The sequence below is a fragment of the Mirounga angustirostris genome, unplaced genomic scaffold (genome assembly GCF_029215605.1).
Source record: "Mirounga angustirostris isolate CCGP_5_RB_7025 unplaced genomic scaffold, mMirAng1.0.hap1 SCAF_12, whole genome shotgun sequence".
NCBI classification, from domain to species: domain Eukaryota; kingdom Metazoa; phylum Chordata; class Mammalia; order Carnivora; family Phocidae; genus Mirounga; species Mirounga angustirostris.
In genome coordinates this window covers 69,356,892-69,369,739 of record NW_026991720.1, presented here as the reverse complement: position 1 = coordinate 69,369,739, position 12,848 = coordinate 69,356,892, and positions in this window count along the sequence as shown.

Below are 12,848 nucleotides of genomic sequence, written 5' to 3'. Positions count from 1 at the left end.
AGTTCATCCTTCAGTGACATACACCCCTCATCTGCTAGAGGCATTAAAACCAAGGAGTAAGCAAGGTTCATCTTCCTGGAGTGTCATTTTAGTTGAAATTTTGAGGAAATAATTATTTCTTTTACACTTCAATCTCATACAGATATATTGTGAAAATGCAAACTATACATGAATTTAAAACACAAGCCTTAAGAAAGGGAGTCTCTTTGGTGCATTATCGTCGGCATCCCATAGGTACCTGTATTTTTTCTTCACTGCCACTAGGAAGGAAAGAAAGGTTTGAGAATGGAGAGTACATACTGTCCTCTTAGGCTGGAAGTCAAATTTACCTCAGCCTCTCACTAAAGTGTCATTTTTGGGGAAGTTGTCTAAATGCTCTGAGATTTAGTTTTCTCATATTTAAAAAGAAGACACTAATATTTACCTCAAGTATTGCCACAAATTAGAGAGGGGGTAGTAGGAAACTTGTATATAACTAGCTAGATGGTATCCTCTCCTCTCTATTCCTGACCCCTAAAACTACATGAAATCATTTAGGCATAAATTAAGAAGGAGGAAGAATAGGGGATCACAGTGTTTTATCACAGAATTGCATTCAAGTTTGCATCTCAAGAGTTAATTCCTTCACTGCTTCTTTTGTCATAATGCTGTCATAAAGGCTGGGAAAGAGTCTACCCTGGAATACAAAGTTTGTCCCATATATGGCTCCTGCCTAGGGAATCAGGCCTGGAAAGAGTCTTCAGTTGCTTCTGTTTTTTCAATAAGGGGAAGCTGAGTAAAAACAATGTTAAATTGGAACGTTAACCTGAAGCTCTAAGTTAAGTAACTGCACGAGGGTAGGACAAGAGGGCGTGTGAGGAGCCAGCCAGAGACTCCCAGGGGTTCTGGTCGAATACAGGGAAGAGGGTTGGAGGACGAGTAGGAGGACTGCAGGAGAATCTCTGGAAATGTATGAGGAGAATTTGGGGTCAGAGGATTAGTTGCTCTTCTAGGGCTCTCTGGTATCTGAGGGTAGTTACAGCGTGGGAGTGAGGTGGAACTAAATGGTGGTGACAGGGAAGCCCTCTCTAAGCAGTGTTGATGGGCTGTCTTCCAACTGGACAGTTCATATAAGGGTGTTTGCAAGCTGGGAGTTTGCAATTTGGGGACTATTTATAGTAAGTTCTATGATACCTCCATTTATACTATGTGTACAAATATGGACTCCCTCTATTAACGATTATTTACTGAATGCAAAGCATACCAAGGACACGAAAATGAGGCAAGACCCTAAGTTTACTTCATTCATTTAGCAATACTTGGCACCCACCATGTACCAGGCATTGGGAATATAAAAAGAAAAGTCCAGTGCTTGCCCCTCAGGATATATATTCTACCTAAGACTGTGTATAGCATAGCCATTCACTTCAAAAAAGTCTGTGTGAAATGCATATTCTAAGTATTCATTTTTATTGATTTAAAAACATTATGTGAACCATGGTTTTTTTTTCATCTCCTGGTTTCTCAAAGGCTCAAGGAACTATTTTTAAAAAATAAAAAATATTTTAAAATTGTTTACATATATATAATCCTTGGCTTGATTCTAAATCTTTTGAATCAGAATTTCTGTTCCTGAGGCCCAGGAAGCTGCTTTTTTAGCAGACTCCCAGTGTGATCTTTTGTAATTAAAAATTGAGAACTATATAGTCAACTCTCTTTCTTAACATTCTCCCTTATCGTAAGATAGATGACACCAAGGACTTTAAAAGCAAAAGCAGAAGAGATCACATCTGCCATGAAATTTCCAAATACAATCTTTCTAAGTATGTGTTGGTGCATAAACTGATTTGTTTTGACTGATTTTATCAGTGGGGCCAATCTACAAAACAGCCATGTCAATCAAAAAGTCATTTCCTTTTGTTTGTGTTTTAACATTCACCAGCCTGGGGCTTGTCACAGACAAAGGTTACCTGATTACATTACTGTAGCAGGCAGTTGGGTGGCTTCTGTAGGAGCCACACTGGAGATATCCATCAAAGAACTTTTCAGTGGGCAGGTCAGTGCTTAATGAAAGTGTCAGCGGCTTTCACAGAAAAGTTTATCTTGATTCCTGTTAACACTCTTGATAATAAACTTCACACTTTCTCTGATAAATGGTCTTTCCAAATTTTTAAGTCGGCAAAGGTAATCAAGTCTAAGAGGACCAAGTAACACTTTTTGGAGTGGAAAGGGGAATACAGAGGCCTTTATCCCTGGCTTTTGAAAGAAAGTAAAGTGAAGCTGGAGTGTACGGGGGCTTGAGACATGGCTCCCAGAATCAGAGAGCCTCAAATCCTGCTCTCACCCTTACTATGCCAACTCGGGCAACTTTTCAGTGTAGCCATGCCATCGTTTTCTCATTTGTATAAGGAAAGAAATAATAACATTTATCGCATGTTTATTATGAGCTGGGTCTAATCCTGAGCATTTGACATTTCTTAACTCATGGAGTCCTCACAATAACACTGTAAAAGAAGATGATAATATGACCCCTATCTTACAGAGAACTGTAAGTTAGAACTGTAACAGGGGAATAAAAAACAACTTCATAGAGTTTTGGAGAGCATTAACTGGTAATATTTGGAATGCTTAGCATAGAGTCTGATACTTATAAATGCTAAATAGAGACTACTGTTAATCTGAATTCATTGTATTCGCTTTTTTTTTTTTTTTCTTTTTAAGCCTTCTCCAATAGTTATTTCAAAATTCATAGCCTCTTTGGTCTGGACTCTTGGGCCAGCAAGTTAATTAGGATGTATTGTTTGACTGTATACATAGTACTCCCTCTTCACACTTCAAAAGGAGGGTCCATTGGGTTTCTAACGTTGGTTCCAGGAGATAGACTCTTTATTTCCTCAGTATGCAATTCTGAAGCATTACACTGGGCAGGGCCAGAAAGCACATACTACCAAGGAGAGGTTTTATCCAAAATATTACTAATCAATCATTTTGATTACTTCCAAGAGACACATAGTAGGTGCTTTGGCTGGATTTATGCACTTTGGATAATTGATCCAAATATGAGTTCCATTGGTTGGTTGCCCACAGAAGGGTAGGGCAAGAGGCAGTGTGGTATAGGGAAGAAGCCAAATTTCTGTCAGGTACTGGGGAGAGGAGACAGAGCTGGAGCTGGATCCTGATCTCTTTCCCTCCAACTAAGAATTGTGTGATCTTGGGCAAGCTACATTAAGTACTTAAATTAGAAGTACCTCATAGGGCTATTTTGAGAAAGTAAACAAGAGAAGCTATAGAGAGCTCCTAGAATGCTTTCTGTCACATAACAGGTACTCAATAAATGAAACTGAAGTCTCAAGAATGTTTTTATTATTAAGACTACCTACCAATAATGTTTTAGACACTCTGGATAGGATAAATGGCCAGTCTTATGACTGGGCACCAGCACAGACAGAGATTACAAAGTTAGGAACTCTATTCAGGCTAGAATATGACTGAGTAGCACACAAAAACAACTGATTTGAGAGGCCATAAACATTTATTCTTTCTTTCATTGAACCAATAAATGTTGAGGCTTTTGGAAATGAGAAAGAAGGGGCTGGGTCACTGCTGAAATACTGCTGGGTGTCTTGGTAGGGAATGTTTTTGAAGGTACCTACATAAAGAAATTCCTTCAGAATGGGAAGGCAATGGAAGCTGTGGCCCAAAAGTTGTGGGAGCTTGTTCTCAGCCTCCTGAAATCTAAGTGTGTTGACAGAACCACAAAAGACATGCCTGCATGGTATTCCTACAGGGACTAGGCTCTAGAACAAAGGTTTCCAAGCTCTGCAGTGGTGCCAGGCCCCAAGTCTGCCATAAAATAGGATTGCCGGACCAAAATGGTCCTCCTGGCTTATACATATAGTGAATTTCTCAGTGCCAACCCATGTGGACTAAAAACCTAAGATGACTCCCTGATACCTTCAGGCTTTGTAGACTTGACCCTCACCCATGATGCAATCAACCACTCTTGTAACATTGGGGAGAAGATGGTTTCTGATGGTCTAACATGGTCTCTGATTGTATTCCCTGCCTGGGGAGTTGTGGAATGAACAAAAGATATATAATATAACTTGCACACCCAAGTGTAGAGTAAGATTCATATTTTCTACATATTTAATCAGATAATTGTTGAGATCCATTGTTGAAATCAGAAAGAGATATTGAAGATAGAGTAAAAGTTGCACTATTTATTCCTTCTACCTTCATGAAAAGCTCCATTGGGTCTCATCTGACACCAGAGAAATCCAGGCATAGAATCCAGTTGTACCTCTAGCACAGTGGTTCTCAAACTTGAGCATGCATCAGAATTACCTGGAGGGCTTGTTAAAACAAAGGTTGCTGGACCTCACAGAGTTTCTAATCTAGTAAGTCTAATGTTGCCAGAGAATTTTATTTCTAACAAGTTCCTAGGTAATGCTCATCTTGCTTGTTCAGGGACTCCACTTTGAAAACCAGACCTATGGAAGACAACTTAACAGAGGCTGGGTTTGAATTTTCATTCAACCTAATTTTTAGAGGAAATTTCTTTCTTATGTAGCCTGATTTTACATTTTTGCCTCATAGCACTGTCTCCTACACCCACCCTCCATGTTCTCTACTACACATAATTGTGCAAGTTGGTTTCCAGAGTTTTCTATTTTTAATGCCCATTATTCACTTCAGGTTTTGTGGCAGCACTAGATAAAATTATGGTGCTTTTTTTTCACTTTTTAATGCTTTTTTACTGTTAAAAAGGAACTCTGAACTTGTTCTTTAGTAGCCATCAGTATTATACATTGAATTTGAGAGTTCTAGATATGAACAGAATGGTGCTTTTTTTTCACTTTTTAATGCTTTTTTACTGTTAAAAAGGAACTCTGAACTTGTTCTTTAGTAGCCATCAGTATTATACATTGAATTTGAGAGTTCTAGATTCTGAACAGGGTAGGAAAGCAGAGACTGGAATTTGTAAGATATATGTATCTATATATATATAACTTTTACAAAGCCATCATTTTATTTTTTTCAAATACAACCTACCCAAGTCTCTTATCTGAGTTGGTTTTAAAAAACTATTTTGTGTGAAAAATTGTATCCAATTTTTTTCTTGCACCCTGTAGATATTCTTTCATGGACTGATGAACAGAGTATAAAATCTGTTATAGAAATTAAATAGTGTAGTGGGTAAAAGTATGGGCTTTGCTGACAGATCTACCTCCGTTTGAATTTCAGCTCTGTCCCTTAGTAAGTAAGGGTGACCTCAGGCAAGTCAATTTTTCCTCTTTGAACCTCAGTTTTTTCATCAAATAACAGAGATAATGCCTTCTCTTTGGCTAGTTGTGAGGGCTGATTTAGATGATGTGAGTAATAAGCATTCTAAATAGAAGCTAGTATTATTTCTTAAAGATGATCCTTTTCTTAACCCACTTTACCCCCCCCCCACACACCCACAATGCTCTAATTTTATAGTTTAAAAAGAAAAAGCTCTGTGGAAAAATAAAGAAAAATTTATTTCCATATACTAGGTATTAGGAGAAGGTACTATTATCAAACTACATGGTTTTCACTTGTTATGATAGAATAAGTATGTTTGCTTAGTGTTTTCTCTCTTTTCAGTGGTGTTTGCCTGAATCAACATTAGCTAAGAGAATTCACACAGCTCAAATAAATATCAGAGAGCTGTAGAGGACTTTTCTCCAGCCAAGTAGATTGTGTTGGAATGCTGAGTTAACATCTATACACATGAAAACATTTGGATAATATCTCTTGCTACCAACAGAGGATATTCATGGTCTAAAAGTATTTGCAGCTTAGATGAGACAAACCTGAAGAGAATATAACATATATATATATGAATACAGTGAAAAAATACTGTATATATATTAGAATACAGAATTTATATATATATATATAAAATACAGTGAAATCATTGGTGCCAATTTTTATCAGCCATTATCTTTTACATGCAGTTCATATTTTATACTTCTCAGGCTTTAATTCCAGGTCATGTGAACCTAAATGAATCTGTTCAGATGGGGTATAGCCAACAAAAGAAAATGATGCTGGTTAATTTATGACAAAACCAGATGTGCGTGTTGAGAGGGGCAAAGATGAAATTAATTGGCAGGCTATAGAGTAGCTCACAAATCCTTTTTTTTTTTTAAAGATTTTATTCATTCATTTGACAGAGAGAGAGGGAGACACAGTAAGAGAGGGAATGCAAGCAGGGGGAGTGGGAGAAGGAGAAGCAGGCTTCCTGTGGAGCAGGGAGCCCGATGCGGGGCTTGATCCCAGGACCTCGGGATCGTGACCTGAGCCGAAGGCAGACGCTTAGCAACTGAGCCACCCAGGCACCCCAGTAGCTCATAAAATTAAGGAAGGTAGTTGACCAGGCCAGGAGGGAACATGAAGCAGAAGAGCTCAGATACCCTGATGAGCAGGCTGACTCTCTCCTGAGCACCAGCTGCTTCTTCATCTGTGAATCATTCTGCTGGAGAGATAAGGGTCCATCCACCTTGTCTAGCTCAGGTCAAGTACTCACCTATTGTTAGGGGAGGGCAGGGAACCTTGACTGACAGTCCCACATATGCTGTGGCATACAGTTTCTAGTGATGAGGGGGACTACCCCTCCCCTCTAAATAGCCTGCTTTTACCACTCATAAAAGGAATGGATGCAAAAAGAAGTGTAGCTTACTGGTACAAAAAGCCCATAAATATATTTGTTTACATTAGTTTATATAGCATGTTCATTTAACCTGAAAAAAAAAAATGCCGTAGGCTTAGAATAACAGCCAAAAGCATCTTAAAAATATACCTTTAATCATCAACTTACCCAAATTCATAAGCCATCATGCTATGTACATTGAATTGTCTAAAAGTTAATACTTAATGTAAATATCCAAGATGGCAAGATAAAGCTCATTAAACGGAATAATGTTCATTTGAAAGGTTAATTTATTCATATCCAATGCAATGGCTATTTTGGTGTTCACTTCTAATAGCAGCAGCAATAAAAACTTTGTCAATGCTGTTAATTTATTGAAGGCTATAGCTAGTAAATATTTAATACAGCCCCAAACATTTTAATCTCCTTTCCATTAATATTTTACCTAACAGTTTCTCTCTCATATAATCAATTTAATATTTTTAATGCTTAATATTTTAATTGGTCTTCAATTTAGAAAGATGGAATAGGAATTTAAGCTTAAGATATGAAATTGTATCTATAACCTAAAGAAAAAGTTGAAAATATGTAAACCCCTTAGGAAATGGAAAATTACTCATTCTAAAATGTATGCCATAAATTTTATATTAAATGAACACTGAATCATAAATGTTTCTTCTTTCACATCTGTAATATTCAACAATTATGTCTCTCCTTAATATCCTTTGGCATTAAATTTAATTGACCCTGGTTGTGTCAATTAGAAGCACTTGTATTATTTATGGATTTTTTATGAATTGTCTTTATCAGGTCTGTAGAGCTTTAGGCCACTTGCTTATTCATTACCTTGTTCATCAAATCCTCATCTTAAAATATGGGGATTTCTGAAATAGTTTTTAATACAATAAAACATCCACTCTTACTCCTATATCCTGATGTAGGTGGCAAACATTTTCTGTAAAGGACCAGATAGTAAATATTTTAGGCTTTGTAGGTAACATACTGTCTCTGTCACCTCTTCTTCTTAGCAACCTTTTAAAAATGTAAAAACTATTCTTAGTTGAATGGTTGTACAAAAACAGGCTGCAAGCTCCATTTGACCCATAGTCTTAGTTTGCCTACTCCTGTAATGCATCATTTTATGAAAGATTATATGTCCAAAAGGCTATAAGATACATTTGTAAGTTTAATAATTTTGAATAAACTAATAACCACAATTTAATTCAAGAAGTGGAACATCATAACCAGTGCCTCAAAATTTTCTCATGTACCACTTCCAGAGTTAATAATATCTTTGGACATTGTCCTAAATTAATGTATTTTTATCTTTTTAGGAAAATTTTTCTTTTAGCTGAATTCCTTTGTAATTTAGTCAGCTTGTCAAAAGATACTTCTTTTTTTTTTTTTAAGATTTTATTTATTTATTTGACAGAGAGAGCTAGAGAGGGAACACAAGCAGGGGGAGTGGGAGAGGGAGAAGCAGGCTTCCCACTGAGCAGGGAGCTGGATGTGGGCTTGATCCCAGGGTCCTGGGATCATGACCTGAGCCAAAGGCAGATGCTTAATGCCTGAGCCACCCAGGCGCCCCTCAAAAGGTACTTCTTAAGGATATCTTGTGTTCCAAGCACTCTTCTAGGTCCCCAGGATCTTACATCCTAGTGATGAAGATAAATAATGCATATATAAGGAAATAACAGAAATTCAATACTAGCTGAAGGTGGGAAATGATGGTGGCTTAGAGATGATATGATAAGAATAGGGATATATTTTTTAAATGGTGCCATGGGACTTACTGATGGATTAAATGTGAAGTGTATAAGAAAGAGAGAAATCAGGGATGACTACAAATTTGACCTGAGCAGTTGAGTGGATAGTGATGCTATTTAATATGTTGAGGAAGAATTTGAGAGTGGCAGATTTTATAGCAAAACTCAGTAGTTATATTTGGGGACATGTTAAGTTTTATGCTTATTAGATACCCCAATGAAAATGAAAATAGACACTTGGATATTCAAGTCTGGAGCCACAGAACTGGATGAAATCACTCAAGGAAAGAGTAGATAATGCAAGTAGATAAAGAAGGGATGAGGATCCAGGAGAAAGCCCTGGAAGATGAAGAGTCAGAGGGAGATTGGCAAAACAAGCAAGTCATGTTAGGTAAAACACTAAGTGGGTGTGGAGGGGATCTTGGAAACTTAGGGAAGGAAGGAAACAGTGGTCCACCAAGATTTAAAAAAAAAAACCAAAAACTCCTAGAGGTTGAGCAAGATGAACCCATTCACTTTGACCTTGATAATAGCCATTGTGGAAGAGTGGTGAGGATAAAAACCAAAAACCCGGTTGTATTGAGCTGAGCAGAATGGCAGATGCACCCTTCAAAGGCATTTGCAGTGAAGGGAGCAAGGAACAAGAAAACAAGGTGATAGCTGAAGGAAGAATGAATTAAAGGGAACTTTTCAAAACAATCTAATATGAAATGAACTTGTGTATAATTTAAAAACGAAAGGACTTCAAGAGATGTTTTAGTGATATCACCCTAAATCTGTACATCTCATGGCATCTCATGCTGTATCACAAATTACTCCTAAACTTACTGGTAAAAGTATTTATTATGCTCAAGTATTTTTTTTTTTAAAGATTTTATTTATTTATTTGACAGAGAGACACAGAGAGAGAGGGAACACAAGCAGGGGGAGTGGGAGAGGGAGAAGCAGGCTTCCCGCCAAGGAGGGAGCCCGATGTGGGGCTCGATCCCAGGACCCTGGGATCATGACCTGAGCCAAAGGCAGACGCTTAACCGACTGAGCCACCCAGGCACCCCTATGCTCAAGTATTTTGTGGGTTGGAAATTTGGATTGGTCTATACAACAGGGATTGGCAAACATTTTCTTTTTTTTAAAGGGTTCCTAAGTGGGGTCCCAAATACTTACTTACTTTTTTTTTTTTTAAGATTTTATTTATTTATTTGACAGAGAGAGATACAGCAAGAGAGGGAACACAAGCAGGGGGAGTGGGAGAGGGAGAAGCAGGCTTCCCGCGGAGGAGGGAGCCCAATGCGGGACTCGATCCCAGGATCCTGGGACCATGACCTGAGCCGAAGGCAGACACTTAACGACTGAGCCACCCAGGTGGCCCTTTCTGTAAAGGGCCAAAGAGCAGATATTTTAGGCTCTGCAAGCCCAGTGATCACTGTCACAACTATTCGACTCAGCCATTACAACATGAAATAAAGAAGGTGGCTGTGTTCCAAAAAAACTTTCCTTACAAAAATAGGTGGTGGGCTGGATTTGGCCTGCAGGTCCTCGTTTGCAGACTCCTGGCCCAGAATGTCTGAGGCCCCACCTTGACAGCTGGCCTGGAATGCTGTGGCTCCCCAGGCGTCTCTTTCTACTTCAGTGTGATCTTTCTACATGATCACTCAAACATGGCAGCTTCAGGTTAGTTGCACTTTTAAAATGGAGGCTCAAGGCTTGAAAGTGACTGTCCCAGGAAAAACTGGCAGAATCTGCATGGCTTTTTCGAACCTAGGCTCGGAACTCATGCCGGGTCACTTCTGCCATATTTTGTTTGTTGATGTAGTCACAAAGGTCCACCCAGGTATAAGGAGAGGGAAAGGAAGGAAATGTCTGCCTCTTCCTGGGAGGAGAAAGAATTTATGGACATGTTAAAAAACCTCCATACTTTCTAAGAAATAAGCAAAAGGTCAAGAGACTTTTTTTCTCTAGAAGGGAATTTTGAAATTTCATAATGACTCAGGTGATTTCAAAACATTGGTTGAAAATGGAACATTGTGGTCACACCGTCGTTTTTACAATTTTCTTGGGAACAGTACTGAAGAAAAAGGCTCCTTGCATAATTAAACTATGATGGTGCTTAATTGCATTCAGACTGCCTGTTTCACAAAAAAGAGGACACATGTAGTTGACCTCCTTATCTTTTGAATGTGTAAACCTCAAATTATTTGATATGTTGTGGTTTTGGTTGGGCCACTGAGCATGAAAATGGATATCTGACTCTTAGAAATTATAAATAAATTTATTTGGGCACCTGTGGTAGGCCTAATAATGGCCCCCAAAATGTCTGCATCCTGGATACTTTCTATGGCCAAAGGACCTTTGCAGATACCATTTAGGATATTGAGATAGAGAAGTTATCCTGTATTATCCATATGGGCCTTAAGCATAATCACAAGTGCTCTTACATGAGGGAGGCAGAGAGAGACTTCACTAGAAGAAGATGTAGGAGATGTGATGACAAAAGCAAGAGGTTGGAGCAATGCAAGGAAGAAGCCACAAGCCAATGGTTGCAAGTAACCCCTAGAAGATAGGCCAAGGAAAGAGATTTTCCCTCAGAGCTTCCAAAAGGAAACTGCCCTGCTTACACCCTGACTTTAACCTAGTGAAACTGACTTCGGGCTTCTGGCCTCTAGAATTGTATTAGAATAAATTTGTGTAGTTTCGAGCCATTAAGTTGGTGGTAATATATTACAGCAGTCATAGGAAACTAATGTAGCCTTCTATAGAAGTTCATGAAACATTGGCTGACATGCGTGTTTGCACATGAAATAAATTATAGTGAGCTAGGCATTTACCATAAGTGTATGAGGGTTAAAATGAAACTGTAAATGGAGTGCTTGCTCATAGCAGTTGCTCCAAAGATACAAGTCAAACAAGATATATGTTAAGTAAATGATTAGAAAGTAGGGGGACATGGTGTGGTGTGGTGAAACCAGAAGATGAAACTGGTAAAAGCCACAAGAAGGAGAAGGCACAATGAAGCAGGGTTGAAACTGAAAAGGCCCAAGGGAACCAAGAATGGAATCTCTCCAGGGAGACTGAAGTGCATATCTCAAGGTTCATTGGAGGCAGGATGATGATGTCCTACCCTAGCACTTGAGCCAAGCCCCACTGTGGGGTGGAAGGATAAGGTGTGACATTTATTCACTCAATCCTAATGGCTCACCGTGTCCCAAGCACAGACTCTCTCTAGTTCCCAGGGCACAGAGTGAAGCAGGGTTGGCCCCAACAAATACACAGGGAGGTCAGAGTCTTCTTGAGTATCCTCACTAATTGAAAATTGTTTCAATTCTTTTTAAATGGCAGTATATTAAATGCCAAACACTAGCTTTAATGCTTTAAGGATATTTTTACATGGTAGCTAATCAAAGCTAAAGATTAAAGGGGAAAACACTTTCAGGTTCATAATACTTAGGTACCTTACAGCTTCTTTGTTTATATTACATGAGCTGTCTCCTAGAAGCAGCAAAGCACAAGGCCCAATAGCATGGGTTCTGAAGCAGGAATGCCTGGGTTTGAGTCCCAAATTTGCCATTAGATTGGTGCCTTTGTACAAATATCACTCAACTCCCTCATCTGCAAACAGAAAATAGTAGCATCTATCACAAATTCTCGTAAGAACTGAAAGGGTTAATAATTGTAAAGCACCAACAGTATCAGTACACAGTAAGGGTTACATATTTGTTGAGGACAGATATTAAAAACTTTACGTCTTTCTTTAAGGTATTAAAAACTTCGTGAATGGAGTTCATAATAAATCACATTCATTTGCACTCTGTAAATTGCTTAACTTTTCCAGTGGTTAGCACGTTCCTGCTTGGTATTCTCCATGCTTACTTTCTAAAAGTCCCCATGACGAATTTCCACTTACCATTCAACAAATGCTGACAGGGCTCCCGTCTGTGAAAACCAGTGAACCCATATGTTGCGAATGAGTGTCAGTAATGGCAATAGTAAGGGTTTCACAATCTGTGAGTGAGAAGAAGCTCACAAATGCAGTCGGAAATGAGGTACTTCTTCTGCCACTTCTAAATCACTTCAGACCCTTTCAGACTATAATAAAGTGCTGGGGATGTGACTCATAGCTTTTGCCTCGGGGTGGAGAGGTGAAGAACTTAGTGGCTTTGCTAGTCTGACAGAACTGCATTCAAATCCTGACCCAGTCCTTACTAACTGCAAAGCAGGCAACTTAATGAAACTTCCTTAATCTAAAAGGGCCACGTTGGCTGAGTCCTAAGATACACATATATGCAACCCCATAATTTAGGAAATGGTCACTCTCCTTGGCTAAGTAGCAACAGATGGTATGTAGTTTGGGTGTTCAGAAATTGGAGTATCCAGGGATCAGATACACACATTTGTATTTTTCAGTGAAGAAAGGAAAGCAGTGCTAC